The sequence below is a fragment of the Kogia breviceps genome, chromosome 10 (assembly GCF_026419965.1).
Source record: "Kogia breviceps isolate mKogBre1 chromosome 10, mKogBre1 haplotype 1, whole genome shotgun sequence".
Classification (NCBI taxonomy): Eukaryota; Metazoa; Chordata; class Mammalia; order Artiodactyla; family Physeteridae; genus Kogia; species Kogia breviceps.
The window spans coordinates 25,275,800-25,299,505 of record NC_081319.1 but is presented as its reverse complement, the minus strand read 5'-3'; positions in this window follow the sequence as shown (position 1 = coordinate 25,299,505).

Genomic DNA, 23,706 nt, shown 5'->3' with positions numbered 1-23,706 from the left:
GTGGTAGCAACCAAAAGTATCTCCAGATAGTGCCATATGTCCCCTGGGAATAGGGAATAAAATCCCTGGCTGAGAACCACAGCTCTAAACTCAGCCTATGGTTTACAGGCTGGGGGGGAACTTGGGTAAGTTGCTTTCAATTCTTGGGGCTTCATTTTCCTCATTGGTAAAAGATTAAAAAATAAAACACATTTTCATAGGGTTTTATGAGGGTCTAATACTACAGATAAAGCATTTTAAATAATAAAAGCACATTAAATGGTTTTAGGACTGTAAAGCTCCAACTCCCCTCTTAAAATGAGGAGTATCTAGATGAGTGGCGTGGCATCTGGAAGCCAGGAAGCCAAGATTTCTGCTGACCGTTCCAATGCTCTATCCCTGAACTTGGGCTTCCACGTTTAGATAACTCAATGGACTAGAGACAAACGACAGATCTGCTTCATTTGTCAACACATTTGCTTTGTTGTCTGCTTCAACAACAAAGCCAAGGGACTTAAAAACTCTTAAAAAAAACAAACAGAACTCTGAACACAGAAAATCATCTCTCGGCCTCATTGCCTCAATTTTGTCAAGATGGCCTTGAGAGTATGTGGAACAACAAGGCAAGCAATAATGAGGAAGGTTTTTAAATTTCTCGATAAAAGTTGAATCAAACATTTAGATCAATTATAGCAAAAATGATTACAACACATCAACTCAGTAAATTAGCTAAAGTTTCAACCTCAAATGTGTGAATAGGCACATTTAGAGAAGGGACCCTATCAGTGTATCAGGTTCAGACAACCATGTTAGTAGGATAGAAAGATAATTAAATGAATATTTTTTAAGTCTGTGCCTGTCCTTGCCTTGAAAAAAAACCAAATATAGGTGTTTTAATGGGCTTACATTACAGGGGAGACTATCATCAACTTATTTTTACCCTTAAGATTTTTCACGGTTGTAAGATTAAGCTGAATATAACTTTCTGAATATAAAATTGTCATTGGAGTGGACACTATGAACCAGTATTTGACCATTTTTGGCCTACGAGAAGGGAAATTCCATAAGATTTAAGAACAATGCCTTGAAGAGAGGAGCAGAAACAAAAGAGTTCATTTCTTCGATTTGTGTTTTGATAACTGATGCCTGATAGATCATCTCTCTATGAGAAAGAGTTGAGGTTCACCATTCACATAATGACCTGGCCATTTGTCATGCATTTACAGACCCCAGGTTAAGAATTAAGCATTAGCTCCTTAACCTCATTTAAACATACAACAACCATACGAAGAGGGTACGATCTCTTTCTTTTTTGAAGATGACAAAAAACTAAGGCCGAGAAGGTCTGGATTAACTTGAGAGTAAGAGGTATAGCCAGATTTCAGACTCAGGTCTGCAAAATTCCAAAACGTGCGGTCCCCTGCCAACCTACAGCTGCAGGACAAAGATGAAGAAGATGTCCGCTCTCACATGGCGTAACTCATGTTCGTAATTAGCACTCCACCCCAGTGTTAGACGCACTCACTGCCTCTGGATGACGCGCAACACCACACGTCATGTCCCACGTCATCCATGCATGGGACACCGCATGTCATCTTTTATGGTCTGAGTACTTTTACCATCTTAATTCATTAAAGCAGCTTACAAACGAGACATCTTTCACACTTTTGTTACACAAACTATTTTATGAAAATGAGCCAATCTGCCAAACTCTCTGCAAAAAAAATATATATTTTTTTCTGGTTCCTTGTTCATCAGAGGAATATTTTGAGAGGCTATTTTTTAAAATAAAGTAAATTCTTAACTAATCCATCAAACCAGTCCATTACCACCAGGCCCAAGATCAGACGGATATTAAAAACATCTCAAAGAAAGAACTCATTAATTTAGTTACTGAAGGGAGAGTCAATTCTGAATTAATAAAATATCTTAATTAAAGTATGAATTAAAAGAAAGAAAGTCTTATTACCTTTTGATATCTGATGGGTGAATGAATCAATCAAACTGGAGTGTGGAAAATATAAAATTATATGAACTGGGCAAAAATAGAACCATGGGGAGGTCTCATTCATCCTATTTTGATGAACAGATGAGGGCTATTTTGAATACAGTTTTCCATATTTATAGGTCAAAGTGCTGCTGCTACTCTTTTGGGAAAGAAGTAGTTCTTGTGAGCTGGTAAACATTCCCCTTACCCTTCCAATCTTTTTATACTGTATTATATACATAGATATAAATATATACACATATGTAATATATATATTCTGTACTACAGAGATATGAAAACAAATTTACTGACATCAATCTCCTTAAGCTATTATTCCAACACAGAGAGGCACTGAAGAGTTGAAGACAATGATAATATACCCGTAAGACTGAAAGTTTGCAAGGCTCACTCCCTCTGAGGGTGGGAGAAGGAGAGGGAAGGAATATTAATAAGTCTTCAAAAAGAATCTAGAGGGCTTCCCTGGTGGCGCAGTGGTTGAGAGTCCGCCTGCCGATGCAGGGGACGTGGGAGAGGCCGCAACAGTGAGAGGCCCGTGTACCACAAAAAAAAAAAAAAAAAAAAAAAAATCTAGAGACTGCTTTCAATTACAGCAAAGAAGTAATGGCAGTAATATACATATACATACTGAGGCAAAACGTATATAAGTATTTTATACTGTACCATATATAACATAACCTGTGCCGTATATATATGAAATCTCACAATGAGCTCCCAGACTCCATCTAAATAAACATAAAGTTTGAATTCTTGGAAGTGGAATACGTAAAGTCTTTTTATATAGTCCAACTTTAAAAACCATAACTGAAAAAGGACAACTGAGTATGGTTACTTTCTCTATTTGAGCCAGTCACATTTCGTTCCATCAAATTTATGACTCCTTTCACACCAATATCATGGGAAACAAAATTCTAATTTGATTTTTATCAAATTTGATTTTTAGTATTCATTTTGGGTTTGGTAAAGCTTTTAGACCTACCTCCAGTATCAGTCTAGAAGAAAAAGCCACCTGTTACAGAACAGGGAGACTAGCCAACAAATGATAATGAATAATCTTGAAGGAAGGAAAAAACATAGGTAAAAAAAGGATGTATTACATATCTATTGCTTATAACATATTATCCCAAATCTTAGGGGCTTAAAACAACAAACATGTATTATCTCACACTTTGTGCGGATCAGGAATCTGGAAGCAGATTAGCTGGGTGACTCTGCCCAGGGTCTCTCATAAGGCTGCCATCAAGGCATTAGCCAGGGGCCAGTACCCCCAGGGGCCAGTACCCTAGGACAGGACTAAGATACAAGGACAGAAGTGCAGGGGAGGGTAATACGGGGACTGAAACCAACAATTATAAGAATACACTGTAATAAAAGTTATGTGAATGTGGTCTCTCTCTCTCTCTCTCTCTCTCTCTCAGAATACCTTACTGTACAAATTTAACGCCTTTCGTCTGTTAACTAAGCACTTATCACACACACCGTGGCTACAACTCCTGCGGTTTGGGGTGCAGCAGAAAAACGAGCACCAATTTATTTCTCCTTCACAATTTCACCGAGAAGATTCGTTCTTACCAGAGATCTTAGCAACTTCAGGATACCATTTTTTCCTTTCCTTATTAAGTCGGGGACTTTTGTTATGGACCCTCCGGAGTTGGTTCCCAAGAAGGGTCCTTCTGTCCGGAGTCCTTGGAGCCAATAAAACGAGACCGAGTTCGGTTTAGAAGCCAAGGAAAGCGTTTTTCTCTGATGGAAAAATGGAGAAGCGTCAGCTGGTACTCCAGAGCACACGCTCTTCAGGGCAGGACAAGGTATGGGCGTGGCTGCTTTATATTCTCCACAGGGAGAAGGGGGCGGGGTTCTCGTGGGGCACGTGCAGGCGTGCTGCTAAAGGATTAGACGTGCTGTGCGCAGCCTCTCTGAGCATGGCCCGCTGCCTCGATCTGAGAGTGAGGTGTCATGCGCAGTACTTCCCTGCAGCCTGCCAGCTGGCTGAGGTATCAGGTGCAGCCCTTTTGCTCTAGGAACTCTGGTCTGAAGCGCTGCGTGCAAGGCCTCTGTTTACAGGCTGCACGTGGGCTGATACCTAGGATCCTAGATTTCAAGAGAGTTTCCACCATCCTCTGATAGGAATGACCTCTTGAGTCCAAATAGCTTGTTGAAAAGATACAGTTTATGCTGAACGTCCACTTATCGTTAATCCCTTGTGATACCTAATTTATAAATTTTCTTATAGCTGTGTTTGTATAGGAAAAAATATTGTATATATAGGGCTTGGTTTCAGGCATCCACTGGGGGTCTTGGCACATATACCCCACAGATAAGAAGTGGGATTGCTGGATCCTATGGCAGTTCTATTTTTATTTTATTTATTTATTTTTAATTTAATTTTTACTGGGGTATAATTGATTTACAATGTTGTGTTAGTTTCAGTTGTACAGCAAAGTGAATCTGTCATACAAGTACATATATCCACTCTTTTTTTAGATTCTTTTCCCATATAGGCCATTACAGAGTATCAAGCAGCATTCCCTATACTATACAGTAGGTCCTTATTAGTTATTTATATTATATATCGTAGTGTGTATGTGTCAATCCCAATCTTCCAATCTATCTCTCCCTGCACATTAAAAAATTTTTGAGGAACCCCCATACTGTTTTCTATAGTGGCTGCACCAATCTACATTCCCACCAATGCTGCAAAAAGTTCTCGTTTCTCCACAACCTTGTCAGCTCTTGTTATCGTCTGTCATTTTGATAATAGCCATTCTAACAGGTGTCTCATTGTGGTTTTGATTTGCATTTCCCTGATGATTAGTGATGTTGAAAACCTTGTAATGTACCTATTGGCCATTTGTACATCTTCTTTGGGAAAACGTCAATTCAGTTCCTCTCTGCATTTTTAAAATGGATACTTTCTTTTTTTGTGTTTTTTTTTGCTATGAGTTGCATGAGTTCTTTGTATATTTTGGATATTTACCCCTTATCAGATATATCTGATTTGCAAATACTTTCTCCTATTCCATAGGTTGCCTTTGCAATTTGTTGGTGGCCCTTTGCAAAATCTTTAACTTCCTCATCATTATTTCCTTCCATAATACTCCAGTCAAAAAGCTAAACCTGAATGAATCCTACTACCTATCTTCTCCTTAAGTTTACCTTCAAAGATCCACAACTCTGGGGGAAAAAAATATTCAAGCAGATCAGGTGATTGTATTTTTAATCTATGGTGCTTAAATTCAATTGGGCAGTCGTGACTCTCCAGTCATCCTTATAGGCTGACTTTCTCAATACTGAGACCATTATAACACCATCATTACTTTCTCCTATTTCTTTAAAACAATTAGACTCCTCCTATATATCCATAATCAAAAAACTAAATCAGCCTCATAGAAGAGTCATCAGATAGGAAGTTTCACCACAAACCTAGAAACTATCCTTTCTTGTGCCCATGTTCTCCCTCTTCTTTCCTCATTCAACAAAGAAAGTGCTCTTCCTTCTATCAAAGTCCAACTCTAGACGATCTATGCAGCACTCTACACATCACCTTCTCAAACCATGTGTTATCTACTCCTCATCCTGCCTTGTCCATCACTCCTCTCAGTAAGTTGATATGTACCTGTCCCTACCCACTAACAGAGATGCTCCTCTTATTTGAAATTGCAATACTTCATTTGCTTTCTTCAGGGCATTTATCAATATTTGTAATAATTACATTTATTTGTTTGGAACTTCTGTAATGCTGGTAATGTTCTAGTTCTTGACTAGAGGCTACACGGTATGTATCTTATGGAGCTCTATGCCTATGTTTGGGGTAGTTTTGCTTTTTTCTTTCTTATGTGTCTGTTAGACTTCAGAAAATTCTATTTTTAATTTGATATATACGTTTCTATCATACTTAATTTCTAATTGCATTTGTTATGAAGAACTCATCTCTGTATTGCCCAACTGCCCAATATGAACATTTCATTATTAGTTAAGATTTGGAGTAAAAATTCATTAAATGTTCTGTTTCGTCTTTTTTTTTTTTTTTGCAAAAAGAAAGAAAGAAAGAAAAATCAATCCAAGATGGAAGCCAGTCTTTTTATAACCTAGTTTTGGAAGTAACATTCCATGACTTCTGCCTAATTCTTTGTATTAGAAGTGAGTCAGCAGGCCTGGCCCACACTCAAGGAGAAGGGATTAGTCAAAGGCATGGATACCGAGAGCCATCTCGGAGGCTGCCCACTACGGTGCGTTTCTTCTGTGCCGACACCTGCATTCGGTGAACTCTCCAGAGGTTGTCATTTCTGCAAAGCGTGTCCTGGGGACACTAGAAGGAGAACTGAAACAAGGAGGAAACATATCTAATCCATGTTTCATGGCTCTTCGTTTCTTCCGCTGTTGAATCTTTCCTCTAACCCACTTAAAGAAAAGAATTCTGTTCACAGATATTTTGACTGTTCACCCAGAGTTCACAGCCCAGAGATAAAGCAGTATTGGTCATCTCCCTTGCATGACTTGAAAGGAGTCAGGGAGACCCTCTCTCCTTAAAAGAAGCTATTTGATCCTTGGGGTGTAAGAAGTACATTCTCAAGGGCGCAATATCACCCCCAAGGGCAAAAACTGGTTCTTGAGGGGCAAAAAGTTGTTACTCTTTTTATATAGAAACACAGGTGTACACAGAGTACATACACAGATACACGGTATATCTGTGGTATTAACATTTTATGGGGGAATGATTAGCTCCTTCAGGAGGGTCATAATGAGAAAAAGGTTGAGAAAAACTGGATGCAGGACAGGGCAGTGAAAACATTTCTAAGGCAAGGAAGGCTTCAGGGAGGGAGGGATGCAGATCCAGCTGCGGGTGGAGAAGAGGAGGTGACATGTGAAATTCAGCAGAGCGTGAATGAATTTTCCCACGTACATATAGGGCTTTGGTTTTACTCCTCGATCTGATTTGACCTAATTTCTACCTTCCAGGGATTCCTCACAGTTTATGACCCACTGAGCATTCTTTTCTGGTTTGGAAGCATAGCTATGTACAAATTCATTTTAAACATGTTTTCTGACATTTCTGGGAGACTTGGGGTTGTTGGGGAAGGTGGTAGCCAGTGTTCAGTTTACCACCTAGAGATGCTGTTCATTACAGAGTGAGAAGAGATTGGCTCCATTTCCCCTCTCCTTCCTCCTTCCTCCTACTCCGTCTGTTGGGCAGAGGTGAAGTCTGTGAGTTGAAGTAAGGCGGTGAGAAGGACTAGAAAATGGGCAGAAGGGTGTGGAATCGAGTAAAAGTTAGTGCAGCGCCAGAAACCTGCAATGACCAGCCACCATATGGGGATCTGCTGCTGATGCTTCTGATGTTATCTAGATTTCTGTTTTCTCATTTGTAAAATGAAGGGTTTGTATAAAGTAGTACTTACGGTTGACTTCGCTTCAACATTATATGATCCCATGAGATACCGTCTCCATTTGCACAATAATGTCTGAAAGCACAGCTGTTTGAGTTGTGCATCTTTGGGTTAAAGTTGTGATTCTCCTCCTACAATTTTTTTTTTTTTTTTCCACGCGGCAGGTGGGATCTTAATTCCCTGACCAGGGATCGTACCCAAGCCCCCTGCATTGGAAGCATGGAATCTTAACCACTGGACCACCAGGGGAATCCTGGTCTCCTGCTGCAATTCAAATACTCTGGGAGACCAATCAAAGTTAACAAGTTAACCTATAATTGTCACCTTCATTTGAACTACACATCACCACAATATAAGCCAAAAAAAGACTCCAATTCTGAGGAGTCTTAGTGGATTCAATATAGGAGCCAGGGTTCAAATCTTGTGGGCCCTCCAGGACCTGAAGAATTCTGAGACATGTTAAGCCAAAATAACAACCTAACCTATTACGCTGAACCACATGAAATTCCCATTTTTGTAGGTCAAAAATAGTTGAATGGGGCTTCCCTGGTGGCGCAGTGGTTGAGAGTCTGCCTACCGATGCAGGGGACACGGGTTTGTGCCCCGGTCCGGGAAGATCCCACCTGGGGCGGAGCGGCTGGGCCCGTGAGCCATGGCTGCTGAGCCTGCGCGTCCGGAGCCTGTGCCCCGCAACAAGAGAGACCACAACGGTGAGAGGCCCGCGTACCGCAAAAAAAAAAAAAAAAAAAAAAGTTGAATGTTGACAAATTTGTGTAGTTCAACTTAAGTTTAACCAGCAGATCAGTGTCCTATAATGAGAAGCAAGATATTTTATTAAGTAAACATTTTATCTGTCTTATGATAGTTTAAATAGTAGTCACTTATTTTTTTCCCCATCTTTGTTTTTGCCATCAGTTAAATCCGAGTGTAAATAACTTAACTGAATTTGAAAGTGAAAACAAAAGGATAGGTGTCTACTTATAATGTATTGGCTTGAAAAGCACAGTTATTTTTCTGGTTCTAAGGAGACGTTGTTCCCTAATAGATGTGGCCAAACTGCTTGCATTTTTGTAAGATTCTGCTTCATCTGTGCCATGTGTTTCCTGTAGGGTTTGCAACAATTCCTAGTGGAGCTGGCCCAAGAAAACAGGAGAAAAAGCACAGTGGCAGGAATGGAAAGATGGATGGTACCTGGCCTTGTTCCATGTTAGCCTGGTTTTTCTAAGTCTGCTCTGGGATTCTGCAAAAACAATCTAGATCTGATTTCTACACTAAAAAAAAATGAGCAAACTACATAGGTAGGCTGAGGGTTGAAAGGAGAGAGACATGATGGAAGGAGAAAGAAGAATTAGGAGAATTAGCAGGAGATGGAAGAAACACTGGGAATGATGGAAGAATTTGGAGGATAAGAGGAGCTGGAAGCAGAAGAATTGAGGGGGAAGGGGAGGAGGAACATTGAAGAGAACTGGAGAAGGAGGGCAATCCTGGTTTCCAATCCATCATCCCTAGATTGGTCACGTCAAGAAAAGGGAAAGCCGATTTAAAATAAAAATGTTTGGGGGAAAAAAAAAAAAAAAAGAAAAGAGAAGGGATGTGAAAGTGACTTGTTTTTTATTCATGAATTTCTTCCCTGACCTTCTTCCAAAAGAACTGAATGGGTCTAGGAGGGCAAGGGAGTGGGGATGTTCTAGAACTGCCTTGGGACAGAGCAGGTACAGCTTTCAAAGAAACTTCTAATTCTGTTTTGCTCCCAGTATCAGCCTATGGCCTAGTAAAACTGAATTAGAAAAGAATAGTTATGCTGTACACCTGAAACGAACACAACAGTGTAAGTCAACTATACTCCAGTAAAAAAAAAAGAAATGAATAGTTAAAAAAAAAAAATTTGGCAAGGGCTCTCTAGATTCCACCCCTCATCCCTCACAACCTCCAATCCCTTTTGGTTTTTATGTGTTTCTGTGAATTCTGACCTTTCTGGTAATAAACATGGACCTGCCATATTCTGTTAACAGCTAGAAATGTGGTTTGATGTGTGGATTAGGCTGTGCTGACAAACAGTGTGGTCTGTCAGATATTCCACAAAACACTGTCACCTGGGAAAAAGGATCCCTTGAGTAGCTACGTCTTGTCTCCTGATGTACACAGAACTGTCCAATTTCTGAGCAAAAGCACAGGAATAAAAGGAGTACTCACATAGCATTTTTTAGGCCAGTTCCTTATTTACATGTCATGGTGCTCAGCAATTCCCAGAACAACACAATCAACTATCCTGACGAAGCAAATAAGCTAAAAACAGAAATAAACAATCCCTCTCGGTATTCCTTCTCAAGGTCTTTCTCCCAGGACAACTTTCTTTTCTCCAGAAGCAAAGTCTAAGGCTGAAGATAAGGATGTTATTTGTACACACCCTGGTTCATTGGCAGTATGTATTTTCTGTCTGCCAAAACTGTGAAAAGGAAGCACGCTGAATTTAGATTCCCCAGAACTGAATTCAACTGGATGTCGAATTTCTAGTAGGGATGGTAAAAGTTTCACTTTTGTTGGCACCTGAAGCTAGAGCAAAGAGACAGCTGTAAAAAACATCTTCTCGCCAAAACGTGATTTGGGAAAGGTCATTTTATTACATGATTTATTTATATTGTTTTGCCATGGTACAAAGCGTTCTGATGTGGACTCCGAGCTGAAAGGAGGAGAAATACTGAAAGAAACCCTTAAGCTCCCTCCATTCACCAGTGTCGCATGGGCCAAGGAGATGTTTGGTGTCCGTTTTTTAGCTGAAACAGCCTTCAAGGCAATGCAGCTTTTCTGTATCACTCAAGTTGAAAATAAAGTTCTATCATGATAAGATCAATCTTCTCCTGTATCCTTTGAGGAGGCATCGGTAAGAAACAGGATTAGAGGTAGATCATGCTTTTACAGTCACCAAGAACAATTAAGATATTCTTTCTCTTTCAGAAAAATCAGTTTAATCAACTTTCCAATGGTTTAGCTTCTTTATACATTGTGTTGTCATTAAAGGACTTAAATGTTCTCTCCTGGATTTCTTTTCCAGAAGAGGCTTGTGTTAGTTACATTCTAAACAGACCTACAGTATTTAATATGGAAAGTTGAATATCTTTTTAAAAGAAAGCAGACGGGCGGTTTTGTTTATCTTCCCCCGACCCTGTCATTGTGTCCTAAACAGGTGGGTGGGATTTTTAATATTACGTTTACAACCGTGACAAGTAGGATTTACTGGATACATACTTCTGATGTGGAATCCAAGCTAAATGTTTCTGAGTTTGGGGGGTTTTGTTGTTGTTGTTTGTTTAGACATCGTTCCTGTTTATTGTCAGTACGTCTCAGACATTGGGGTCAGGTGTTTGAAAATGAGAACCAAATAGAGTTTTCACCCTTGCCTTCAGAATGCAGCTAGGCTTGTGACTCGGTTAAGCTTCTTGTTTCACTGGCTGAAAAGTACTTTAAAGAAAAGAAGCAAAAAGAGCCAAATAGATTGAGAGAGTGAAGAATCTGGTTTAGTTTGCAGTGGTTCCCCAGCACCCAATCAGTCCCAGGCATCTCCTTTTTATCTCTGTACAAATGTTTATATAGGTAGCAACTTTCAGTATCCTCTAGCCAACGGTAAGTTATTTGATAGTGCAGACTTTATCATCCTATCTTCAAAAGTGGCTCATGGGGGAAGGCATGAGGTAAGGATGGTATTCTCTGATAATGTCTGTGGATATGTTTGAATGATTTGCCTCTTGGATGATGAAGTCTGATGTCTCTGTGGAATTCCATTGCAGAGAGATTTAAAAATTACACATCATGAATATTCAGCAAAGCTGCCTGGAAGTTCAGCTCCAAGTGACAATCATTTTCTCTTCATTTCTCCTTAAACAAGCCATTGTTGAAACTAGGAAAGGATTTTTTTTTTTTTAACAGAAGAAGAAAATGTAAAGTTAAATAACAATACTGTGTGGAACAATTCCTTGAAATTTTGAATACCTCTCAAAAAAACACGTCACCCTAGTGAGGCCACTTTTAGAGGGCAAGGTTGTTTCTTTAATGGCGCCTCTCTGCTTGGTGGCACATTTCATTAGAGTTTCCAAAGAACACAAGACCAATATAGAATTGATCTTTATTTAGTCTATTTTGCTCTTTTTTGGCTCTGTGTCAGAATAGAGATTCCCAAATCATAAAAAATCCCTTTCAAAAGTAGAAAGACTAGCCCAATAGTTGGGATAAAAATAAAAAATGTAGGAGAGGCAAAAGTGCCTGGACAAATTACCCAAACTTGATAGAAGGCAAAAAGATTACCGTGAGCCCCTTCAAAGTCATACTAATTTTGCTCCATAGCCCACCTAAACAGATAAAAACCAAACAATATAACAGACAGTCTCAAAGACTAAAGAGAACATTATTTAGATTACCAAATGTTTGCACACTTTGTGAAACAAGCAAGAGACTTGAAACTGGGATCAGTACTAGGCACAGGGGTTGGCCATTTCATTAACCAAACCACGTTTAATTGAACTCTTGTGGTAATTCAATCACTAAGCCACATTGGATCAAGTCCAAAGCCAGGAGGTCCTAAACCAATTTCTTCCCTATGGTGGACAGTGAAATTCCCCACCTATGATCTAAGCATGACATATCAATTAATTGGAATCCAACTCACTAGAGAAGTTACTAATGAACATATTAAAATAATAACACATTACATGTACTTAGCACTTCTTCCAAGTCTCACTACCCCAGCCTTGGAAGAGAGATATTATTATCCTCATTTTGCCAATAAGAACACAAGTGCCTGGAAAGGTCAAAAACTGTTTAGTCAGTAACACTCAGAGCTGGGAATAGACGTGGAGACTTTGTGAGCTATGAGCAAGTTTGTACAGGTAAACACGCCTAGGTTTGAGTCATGGTTTCAATACTTACTAGTTGAGTAACCTTGAATAAGTCACTGACTTTCTGAACTTTAGTTTCTTCCTCTTTCTTAAGGAGAAAAACTACCAGTAACTCAATATTGAGAGCATTAAAAGAGACCCTTGGGCTTCCCTGGTGGCGCAGTGGTTGAGAATCCGCCTGCCGATGCAGGGGACACGGGTTCGTGCCCCAGTCCGGGAAGATCCCACATGCCGCAGAGCGGCTGGGCCCGTGAGCCATGGCCGCTGAGCCTGCGCGTCCGGAGCCTGCGCTCCGCAACGGGAGAGGCCACAACAGTGAGAGGCCCATATACCAGAAAAAAAAAAAAAAAAAAAAAAAAAAGAGACCCTTCACTTACAGCACTTAGCACAGTGCCTGGCTCATAGTAAACACGCAATAAACCTTAGCTGGATTAAAAAACAAAACAAGATGATAATGCAAATTGATTTCAAAAGATTCACCCAATGTATTCAAGGTGATAGCTTCAAAGTACAGGAACATTCAACTCAGTGTCCAATACCCAAAAAGGTAAATGATGGTGAGAACTCAAGTGGAAAATTATGAGTTACAGGCATAGTACAGTGTATGATACTAAAAGAAATACATGATACATCATGTTTACTGTAACTAATAAGGCAGGAAGGTGAGCATACACTTCAGAAAGCTTTTGAACACAGCAGTGAGACAATAAATCCATTTCTAGCTACCTTTCAGTTAGTTTAAGAAATCAATGGATATTCTGGTTTACATAAGTTATATATGTTTCTGTAAGCCTTTTTAAGTACAAGGGGCTTAACAAATTGAAAGGGTAAATTTCAAGACTATTTGAGAGCAGTCAGGATTCCCTTTTTACCTTTCCTTTTCTGGATCCTCTAGTGATTTACAGCAAAGTTTACTTGACCTTCCAATAAAGTCTTCAGTTATTTGGGGAAATAAAAAAGATGGGAAGATTAAAGAAATCCGAGTGGCAGAGGTTGCCAGGGCTGGCAAAATGATTCCAATCTCTGAATCCCTGTGCAAGAGAGATTACGGGCAAATCCAGGGCAGCACACCAAGGCAAGCTACAGTACACAGCAACCCAGACGTTACTGCTTATCAGGTCCTGATGCTGAGGAGGCACTAAAGAAGTCATTAATTCCATCTATGGATGGTTAAAGTCTTTCGGAGTTAGCAGTGAGGGGCTGTTAACTTAAGTGAGGTGAAAATGCTTTGAGACAACCAGAAACACATATAGCAGTTAACTTTTTCTAAGATAGAATCAACTTCTCTCTCCCCTGCTAAGTAAGGTATACCAGGGACCAGCAGAGGCTTCTCTCTCTCTCTTTTTAAAATCTCTATCATTTTATAAATAGCTCTTCCAAAATGAATCAACAAAAACCACTCTTGCATCACCTTACCATAAAGATAATAGTCTTCCTTTTTTTTTGAAGGTTACATGAGCCCACTTCCTTTATGAAAGATGGGTCTGGGAATTTCATTGATCATCAATTAAATAGTAGCAACCTATCGACCCTGAAATCCCCTTACCAGAAGCCTTTCTCCACCATGAAGAACATTAAAATTCAACATTTAAGAGCAGTTCATTCTGGACTGTCTGTGATGGAGAAAGGGGATGAGAACCATTTTCAAGGGCTTTTCTCGTGACATTTACTCCTCAGCTTGGCGGGAGAACACGTCAGCTCTCTTAGCCCGCAGCTGCGTGCACGCCCCTCCCGAATGCCGTGCCAGGGGACCGCGTCTTCAGTCCTCAGAGGGGCCAGCGGCCTCATCTGAGAACTGGACGGGGGCCATCAGCGGGCAACAAACAGAGCGGTCCCTTCCCGCTCCTCACAGCGAAGAAAGAAAAATAAAGGTTGATGGACGGAAGTGTAGGCGGGACAAAGGTATTGAGAAAAAAATGCCCCCAAACTTAGAAATAAGGCAAAAAAAATTACCGTGAGCCCTTTCAAAGTCATACTAACTGTTCAAATGAGCCCACCTAAGGGTCATTTGGAGCTCCAGGGCTGCACTGTTTAATATGGTAACGACTAGCCACATATGACTATTTCAAGTCAAATTTGAATTAAAATTAAATTCAAAAGTCAGTTCTTTGGTCACTCTAACCGCATTTCATATGTTCAATGGCAACATGAGGCCGGTGGGTACTGTATTAGACAGCCCAGATAGAGAACATTTCCATCATGGCATAAAGTTCTATTGGACAGCTGTTCTAAGGGAAAGTAACACTGCCTTAAAATTTACTGTTAATTAGAGCTCAGACTATGTAAAATTCTATGTCAGTTGATAGAAGACTGATAAATTGCAAATAGTTTTTGTTTCCTAGAGATGCAAATAATTTTCATCCAGAATAACAGATAACTCTACAAGTTATGATTTTATTGCTCTGAAGGAAATTAATCAGCTTTATTTCTAAATTTTCAATCTTGTTCCAGCATTTTTTGAATTGACTAAATATATATATCGGTTTTTATATCCTCCCTTGGATCACCTCTGCCATCCTGCTGTGTCCCTTGTTACTGAGAGAAATCCTTGACATTTACCCACTCTACATTTGAAAGTATTATATTTCTAACTTTTAAGGAATTGTACTCTGACAAAGGGACTGAACAGACGCACTCAGTAAGAATTTAATTTAAATACGGTCTAAGTTAAATATTGGGCAGACTGGTGTCTTGGCAAAATTTATGTAAATGTGTCGCAGCTTTTCCAACAATGCAGCACGACAGCATAGAGATTAAGAGTATAGGGGCTTCCCTGGTGGTGCAGTGGTTGAGAGTCCGCCTGCCGATGCAGGGGACACGGGTTTGTGCCCCGGTCCGGGAAGACCCCACATGCCGCAGAGCGGCTGGGCCCGTGAGCCATGGCCGCTGAGCCTGCACGTCCGGAGCCTGTGCTCCGCAACGGGAGAGGCCCGCGTACTGGCAAAAAAAAAAAAAAAAAAAAAAGAGTATAGGCTGAGAAGATCTTGGTCAAGGTCTGCAGAAGCTACTGCCAGGATAATATACAAGGAAGAAGCAGAAACAAAATAGAAAAGAAATAAGTTGAGGAAGATGGAAACTTTTCCCTCTTTGTATAATACTGTATGGTTTGAGTTTTTTTTTTTTTTTTTTTGGATTAATGAGCACATAGAACTACATAATTTAAAATAAAACTAAAACAGAAGTTGCATATACAGGGAGGCAAGTTAGTATTTAGTATTAAGTCAGCCTTCTGTCACGTACTAGCTGTGTGACCTCGGGCAAATTATTCAATTTCCCTGAGCCTCAGTTTCCTCATCTGTAAAATGAAACTCATAACAAGTAGATCATAGGGCTGGTGTAATGATTAAATTACATAATGTCCTTACATAGTAAGGACCGGATAAATGTTAGCTGTTACTGTTATCATGCCTGGGATACCTAGAAGCATTTCATACAGTTACTAGTAGAAAATGCAACTTTAATGCCTCCCAAGTGATTTTGAAAATTCATGTGAATTCTACCCTCTTATCTGTGATTTATTTCATTTTAATTTGAACATAATTTCCTCTCACATTCTTCCAGTCGAGATGTTTCACATGTATCTTGACTTTTCCTTCTTCTTGGTAAGCTCAGTGTACGATTAGGATTGCAAATACCTCAGAGGAAAGTCTGGCATCTGTGACAGATAACAGGCTTTGGGTTCAATTTTCCCAAACACTACTAGCAAAAACTGTTAAACCTAATTGTAGTTGACTTTGAGAAATCAACAGTGTCAGACAAAATACACACACGCTCACACAAACATACAAATACCACTAACACCGACACCAATACCACCCAAACAGTGTCCAAACATGATCCAATAACTTACCAGAACTTTCAGTTTGGACAATTTTTTTTGGTAAAAGGAAGGAGAAAAGAACAAAGACTCCATGCGTGTCACAGTCACACCAAGCCTCTCCATCTCCTGTCCCAGCCTAACTTCTTTCACTTCCTCTTTCTTCTATCAGAATACATACATTTGAAGCAATTTACCCATTAGAAGAGAGGGGACCCCAGAGAGGGGAAACTCATAAGCAAACTCAGCCACAAAGAGCCAATCTTAAGAGGGTCAAAACCCAAAGTAGCCCGCAGTCTCCCTGGGAGCATGGAAATCCCCCCCCATCCCTGGGGAAGCATAGAACCAAGGTTCTACTGCCCTGCCCATGGCAGATGGTGGTGTGGGACGTCATCATGTGCACCTGTGGATTCCTCAGAGAGAAGAATAGACAGATACTAAGTCTTTTGATCCCATGACAGTTAGTGGAAAGATATTTGCAGTAGGTATTAAGCAAAGAGGAGTTTCTGTGAAAATAGTCTCCTTACCCACATTTATCCAGTGCCCTTAAAGGATCATTTGAAATTATTTTTATTAATACGAAGTATTAATAAAAGTAATATTTAATATTATTACTTCAAGGGTCACTTTCCTTAGACTTAAATAGGCCTTGGCCATAAGTTCCCTATAAATGGTTTCTGCCCCCTATGGCCTATTGCATCGAGAAAACTGTCCAGTCTCTACTTCCTGGAATTCTTCATGTATGGTGCTTAGCATAGTACATGGGAACATGGAAAGCATTTATAAGTGTTGGATCTCATTGTTATTATGCCTGATCCAACTCTGGGTGATTAAAAGGAGGTTAATTCGTAGTATTTCTTAGGCTTATTGAGTAAAAGCCAGTTGTGTTATTTATCAGGATCCTGGCAATAAATAGGATGCACCATTATCCCCAAAGTTGGCCATAATGATAAGGTGTTAAAGGAGCAAGGTGTGGGTTTGATGAAACAAGAAGTGGTAAAGCACCCAGAGACTAGCAAACCTAAGCAGTCATGACCATTCCTATGGACTGAATGCTGTACCCCTCCAAATTCCTATGCTGAAATCCTAACCCCCAGTGGTACTGGGTCATGTGGGTGGAACACTCAGGAATGAGATTAGTGCCTTTCTAAGAATAGAAGGGGTTCCTTAAAAAACTAAAATAGAGCTACCATATGACCCAGCAACCCCTCTCCTGGGCATATATCTGGAGAAAACCATAATTCAAAAAGATACACGCACCCCAATGTTCATTGCAGCACTATTTACAATAGCTAAGACATGGAAGCAACCTAAATGTTCATCAACAGATGAATAAAGAAGATGTGGTACATACATACAATGGAATATGACTCAGCCATAAAAAAGAATGAAATACTGCTATTTGCAGCAACATGGATGGACCTAAAGATTGTCATGCTGAGGGAAGTAAGTCAGGCACAGAAAGACAAATAACATATGATATCACTTATATGCGGACTCTAAAAAACATGGTACAAATGAACCTATTTAAAAAACAGGAATAGAGTCACAGATTTAGAAAACAAACTTATGGTTACCAAGGGGGAAAGGAGATGGGGATAAACTGGGAGACTGGGATTGACATATACACACTATTATATATAAAATAGATAACGGACCTACTGTATAGCACAGGGAACTCTACCCAATACTCTTTAATGACCTATATGGGAAGAGAATCTAAAAAAGAGTGGGTATGTGTATATGTATAACTGATTTACTGTGCTGTACAGCATAAACTAACACAACATTATAAATCAACTATACTCCAATAAAAATTAATTTTAAAAAAAAGAAGAGAAAGGGGAGCTTGCTTCTCTCTCTGCTCTTGGCCATATGTGAAGCTACAATGAGAAGACTGTCCTCCGCAAACGAGGAAGTGCTCCCTCACCAGACACCAGTGTTGCCAGTGCCTTGATCTTGCACTTCCCAGCCCCCAGAAAATAAATGTCTATTGTTTAGGCCACCCAGTCTGTGGTAATGTGTTATGATAGCCCAAGCTGACCTAGACAACCATCCCGTAGGCTAACGAAGTAAGGGGTAACCTTAGGCTCCGCCAGAGGAGAGGTGACAAAACAATGAGGGAAGAGGGCAGAGATACCCTGACTTCTCTCTCCTGCCTCTGATTTTCTTGTCAGTGTCATTCTCTAGCTGAACCCAACGTGAAGCTAGCTCACCAAGGAGCCCCAGATGCAGCCTAAAAGGCTGTGCTGCAGAGATGGGCAAACAAGAACTCTGAGGGAATGGAGAGAATAATTTGCCTATTTACTCCTGACGTTTAAAATTCACTCTGTATAGGAGACCCATCCTGGCCTTCTGTCCTTCCTTCTGGCAATCTCCTTCCCTTCATTAGTAAACGCTGCCATTGAAACAACAACCTAAGCAAGTCAAAGGATATACAAAGACACCTTGTGCTACTTAATTTCAAAGCTCCAGCCCTTCCAACCTGTTTCTCATTGAAGGCAAATTAGTTAATTTCAAATGCACTCTGTGAATATCAACAGACCACCCAAATGTTTACTTGTTTTAAGCCACCCTCCTAGTAGGTGAAACAATCCATTTGCTTTGAGAGAAAGAAGGGGTGGGCATTCATGCATAGAAGTTGTCTAAATGAAGGGCCAGTTCCATATTAAAACAACATTATTCATTTAGCAAAGGAGAAAAATTTACCTAACATGGAAAACCCCTAGGGTGACATTCTTTTCTACAAACTTGCTTCTAAGCCAAATAACATCCCAAATACCCCTCTTATTCAACCGCTCTTTCTGGAAATGAGAAAAAGCCTGTGGAAAGAAAAACAACTCAATGCTATATAGTCACACCGTGTCTTCAAGGTTGGAATATCCAAGTTCTCTTGCACCAGAAGGTCAGATCCAGAATTCCGGAGCTGAAGAACTGTGCGTGGAAAAATAGCTGGCCTCTGCCTCTGCCTCTCTAATAAAGATCAAACTTTGGAAAAAGTCAGTGGGGTCTGTTCCAGGCCTGGGATTTCACGGCTTGGCAGAAGAGGACCCCCTGAGGAGACAGCTAACACCTGGCCGAGTTTCCAAGGCCCCTTCCTCCCTCTGCTCCCCAGGGATTTTCTGGAAGCAGAACAATCATTGTCCAAATTCTACTCCCAGTCATCCAACAAGAGAAAAGTCTACTGTTCTTCCAACTGAAATGCTTTAGATTTTCAACAGCAGGCTGAAGGCATATCCCCGGGACTGGAGGAAGAAGAGTATCCAAAGAACACATTTTTATTTGCTAGAAAACAAGCACTTTGTTCACTGAATCATAACAAAGACAGGGATCTGGATCTTTCCTACTCTATTGTTCTGAAAAAAACTGGGCTTGTCTTCCCCTCCAAAATATTATGGGATCATAGCAATGGCCTTAAAGAATTTTTGCTGTTGTTTTGGTTTTAATAAATTTAAAAGTTCGACAGGTAGCCTATCTTGGGAAGTCTTGCATGCGAACTTGATATTGCTGAGGGCATAGGGTTGTTAAAGTTTTCAGAGTAGCAGCTATCTATCTGGAGTCACCAAAGGAGCCTTGGGGAGGCCCACCGACCTACAGACATCTTCCCCGTTACTTGCTTCCCCGTTACTTGGTCTCAAATTCAGCCTTCAGAGGTTTATTTCTTTGGATGTTTCAACTGTCTTGCTTTCTACGAGACCCATATTCAAACAAACGGTACAAGAAAGGATGCTTTTGGAACTGTTGGGATCCCTGACAGTTTTGGGAAACGTGGTACAGACGAGTAGGGTATTCTGATGGTTTGAAAAGAGGGAGTTGCAAAGATGCTAAACATACTTGCACCCACTTCATAACTTTTCTGAAGGTTTATCAGCACTTTACACATTTCTTTCGAAAGAGAAAGGCTTAAGGTTCAGAACATCCCACTCGTCAGCTATGTGGCCTTTGGCGGATCTCTTAAACTTTCTAAGCCTCAGTTTCACCATCAGTAAAATAGGACAGTAAAACTTACACTTTATCAAAGCTTTGTGAGGTTGACGTGAGATAATTTATATGAAGTTACTACCATGGTGCTTAGAATATAGTAGGTGTTCAGAGTGTGGAATATGATGATGATGATGATGATGATAATTCCATCTGCTCTCTACAAACACATAAATAAGGAAGGACATTTAAAATGTGTACAGAGTAAAAGAAAAAATAAGGAAGGAGCAGATGGTTGGAACATTTCAATGGCAGCTGGCTCGCTGTTGCACTCTTGCACTACTCGTGTCCCTTGCTGGGAAAAGGGAGGCTTTATAAAGAACCTGCCGTTGCTTTCTGTAGAGCTGATTGACTCAGAGGAGAGAGGGAAACACAGGGGAAACCATAAATAGATGCAGCTGTCTGATGCCTCAGGTCCGTCCCTGGGAGAATATTTATTTAGCTCCAAGGAAACAGTTTTATTTGGCAGATTATGGTTTTACAATTTCTTGCATCTGAATGTTAACATTTCCTCTCTCCAACTAACTCCTTTATAACTTGAATAATGTGGCCTTTAACATTTTCTGTGGCTACTAGCCTGCCTGAAATTTAACTAGCCTGATGCAAGCCCAGTCTCACACTGCATCGCCTCATGTAGGTATATAATAGTCCAGGAAGGTACCGGGAAACAACAAAACAAAAAGTAGTGGATAAAAGGGCAAACTGAGGCAGGCAGGATTTAGTTTGATGATAATCCAAATTTGCCCAGCAACAGGGTTTGCAATGGAAGGAAAATGGTGTAGGTAAGGGTTTAGTCCTCATGAAGAGGTCTTGAAAACCATTCCACTATTTTTATGTGATAAAAATCATTTCAAGGGCATATTGTCTTTGTATATTGACCCTGATTTTATATTATTGATTGATTTTATATTATATTATATTGGCTTGATCTTTCTGGAAGCCTGTCTAGCACCTTAAAAAAGAAAGGGGGAGCAAGGAGAGAGGAGCAGTGCAGACAGACGTGAGCTCTGTTGTTCACCCAGCTGTCAACTCTGCACTTACCCATGGGGCAGTGCGGCTCCTTGAATTTCCTGCCATTTTCACTTAGTCAAGTTCTAGTTGTAGGAACAATGCCCTTCTTTTAAACTCAAACAGCACTTTGTCAAATGGGCCCTAATACAACACTCTGGAGCTGCCATGTCTCAAAGACTGTCTGAAAAGGGCTCTAGAGTTTTCAGATCCAGTATGTGAGACTGGACCAGGGGCAGCCTCATGTCCATCCACCTGAGAATTTTCAGGCCCACCTTACAGGCTCCTCCCCGCTCAAATCCAAATGAAGATACTCTTGGATCCTTATATTCATTAAACAGAAATGGTGGAGATCCGCCTAGGCTCACCTAAGATTCCAGCGTACATGGATCTCCAGGGCTGCTAATTGCCAGCCACATCCATATTCCTCTTTGAATGGAGATTCCATACATACTCTATACACAAAGATCAGAACTTTCCAGATAACCACCATCACTTGGCCACATACTATTAATGTTAATGCCACTCTCCATCCTTCATCCTGATCCTGGTAATAAAGGTACAAAACTTTACATAGTTTATATATATACTTGATAAAGTATATACCAAGTATCTTCTTAGAAGAGGTTTGACGTTGCTTACAAGTAGGGAGACTACTTTACTCCTATCACCCCCAAATCATTATTAATAGCACCTCCTTCACCCTTAAAAGTGTCACAATTTCATTGATAATATGTGTGCTCACCATGTTTTTAGAAGAGTCACCGTCACGGAGAGTACTTGAGGAACCATATTATTCCCCCATATTCATTTAGGCAAAGGTTATGTTGCTGTAACAAAGGGGACACTACCACCCTCCCCGCCCCCCGCCAAATACTGTGGCTTAAAGAATACGGAGCTTATTTTCTTTTTCACCTATTAACAGTTCTGACATGATTTGTCCAGGTTGGCAGGATATTTTCTCCATGGGGTCATCCAGGAACCAAAAAGTTCCTCCCATATCGTTGTGCCACCATGTCACAGGTGGTCAAATTTGTCTACATATTTGAATCAAGATTGTAGTTGGGCTCCAACTCATAGGAAGCAGAAGAGGGAGAATGAAGGAGAGCAAGCCCAAAGGCTGAGAGCCCAGAACCAAAGGCAGCACATACCATTTCTGCTCCCATCTCTCTTTGCAAGAACCTAGTTACACGCCATGCCTAGTGTTTTATCCTTAGTTCCTTTGAAAGCAAAGCCTGGAGCAAAAGCTGTTGTGTTATTTTATCAGGGAGTGCAATGCGGAGAGGCGGAAGGGAGGACGACAATGGAACGCGGTAAGGAAGGAGTGAAAGCAAATGGGAGGGGGCATTACTGAGTTTGCTAACACTTGGTATCAAGTTCTTGTGGGATTATGTTTTGGGAGGCCATGCACAGTGGTGGAGAAGAATTTATTCACTGGTTTCTATTTCCTATTGGAAAGGTTCAGAGGCATGAAATCCCTTGAAGTTTTAAATGGAGCATCTTTTCTTCCTTCCTTTTTTCCTTCCATCCATCCATCCATTTAACACAGTTCTACGGTGTACCATTCTATGAGTCTGGACCAACGAATACAGTTGTGTAACCACCACTATAAAGATAATAGTACATTATCTCAAAAAGTTCCTTTTCATCCTTTTGTAGCCGTCCCCTCCTCTCACTTCAGCCCCCGTCAACCGTTGGTCTTTGTTCTTTCACTGTGTTTTGCCTTTTGCAGGATGTCATATAAATGTAATTACACTGTATGTAGCCTTTTGATTCTGGTTTCTTTCACTTAACATAATGTGTTCGGTCTTTTTTCATTTTCAGTCTATTGTTTGCATTGCTTTTTTAAAAACTGAAGTAGAGTTGATTTACAATGTTGTGTTACTTTCAGGTGTACAGTTAAGTGATTCATATATATATATAGATATATGTATATACATATATATTCTTTTTAAAATTAATTAATTTTTATTTATTTATTTTTGGCTGCATTGGGTTTTGTTACTACGCGTGGACTTTCTCTAGCTGTGGCGAGCGGGGGCTACTCTTCGTTACGGTGCGCGGGCTTCTCGTTGTGGTGGCTTGTCTTTGCTGCAGAGCACGGCCTCTAGGCATGTGGCCTTCAGTAGTTGTGGCACACAGGCTCAGTAGCTGTGGCTCACAGGCTCTAGAGCGCAGGCTCAGTAGTTGTGGCGCACAGGCTCAGTTGCTCCACGGCATGTGGGGTCTTCCCAGACCAGGCCTCAAACCCGTGTCCCCTGAATTGGCAGGCAGATTCTTAACGACTGCGCCACCAGGGAAGTCCGACATATATATATATTCTAAAAACTAAAGACAAGAAACTTGTATATAAATGTGTATTAGTCATAATAGCCAAAAAATTAAAACAACCTAAATGTCCATCAACAGATGAATGGCTAAGTGTTGTATATCAATACAGTGGACTATTATTCAGGAATAAAAGGGAAAGAGGTACTGATACATGCAACAATGTGAGTGAAGCTTGAAAATATGCAAACCTCAAGATGCCAATAACAAAAAGCCATATACTGTTTGACTCCATTTATATGAAACATCCAGAATAGACAAATCTATAGAAACACAAAGTTGATTCCCTAAGAATGGGGGAATGGAGATTTG